Here is a 617-nt window from a genome sequence, read left to right on the forward strand (position 1 = left end):
ATGGGACCAAAAAGGTTTGCAGACAAATTCCCCGCACCTCTTACCAACTCCAAGAGGCTGCAATACTCGCCTACATACGCATAATGCTACAAACACGAAAGAGGCACAGAATTATTGCTGACAGTGAATACACAAATAATAACTTCAGATCAAGTAAGTATTACAGCTTTATTAAAGAAAGGATTTGGAACTTTTTGTAGCGAAGGAAGGATTTTTTTTGTGATATACACAACTTTCTTTTTATCACATACCTGTTGTTTGTAATCGGCTTCTTTCCACATAAGCCAACGGTCTTGCCGCAGTGGTAACACCGGTTCCCGTCAGATCACCGAAGTTAAACGCTGTCGGACTGGGCTAGCACTTGGTTGGGTGACCATCCAGTCTGCCGAGCGCTGTTGGCAAGCGGGATGCATTCTGTCCTTGTGAGGCAAACTGAGGAGCTACTTGGTTGAGAAGTAGCGGCTCCGGTCTCGTAAACTGACATACGGCCGAGAGAGCGGTGTGCTGACCACATGCCCCTCCATGTCCACATCCAGTGACGCCTGTGGGCTGTGGATGACACGGCGGCCGGTCGGTACCGTTGAGCCTTCATAGCCTGTTCGGGAGGAGTTTAGTTC

General features: G+C 48.5%; 1 pseudogene; it reads left to right on the forward strand.

Annotated features, from left to right (window-relative positions):
* Positions 1 to 283: 283 nt before the first annotated feature.
* On the forward strand, positions 284 to 401 carry LOC126215584 (5S ribosomal RNA; annotated as a pseudogene).
* Positions 402 to 617: the final 216 nt, after the last annotated feature.

Source organism: Schistocerca nitens, chromosome 12 (genome assembly GCF_023898315.1).
Source record: "Schistocerca nitens isolate TAMUIC-IGC-003100 chromosome 12, iqSchNite1.1, whole genome shotgun sequence".
NCBI classification, from domain to species: Eukaryota; Metazoa; Arthropoda; class Insecta; order Orthoptera; family Acrididae; genus Schistocerca; species Schistocerca nitens.